Here is a 275-nt window from a genome sequence, read left to right as displayed (position 1 = left end):
CGCGTTGCTCTTGCGGCCCCAGAGACAAGTTTTGGGTTGTTGGTTGTTTTGCGGCCCATCCTCTGCCTGCTGTATCCTCTCCCTGGGGAGCAGAGCCCGGGGGTGCTGCCTGATCCACTGCAGCAAGTCCTATAAGCAGCAGGGGGCAAGCAGACTCCCCTGGCCCGAGAGATGTAGGATGTGGAGGGGAGTGTGGTCATAGTTGATCCCCTGATCCGGGGATGGATGCAGGGGGAGCACGGTGCCGGCTGCCCCCCGATGCTGGGATGGATGCA

Source organism: Nestor notabilis, unplaced genomic scaffold (genome assembly GCF_000696875.1).
Source record: "Nestor notabilis isolate BGI_N333 unplaced genomic scaffold, ASM69687v1 scaffold17628, whole genome shotgun sequence".
Classification (NCBI taxonomy): Eukaryota; Metazoa; Chordata; class Aves; order Psittaciformes; family Psittacidae; genus Nestor; species Nestor notabilis.
The sequence above is the reverse complement of the archived record's forward strand: the minus strand, read 5'-3'. Positions refer to the sequence as shown.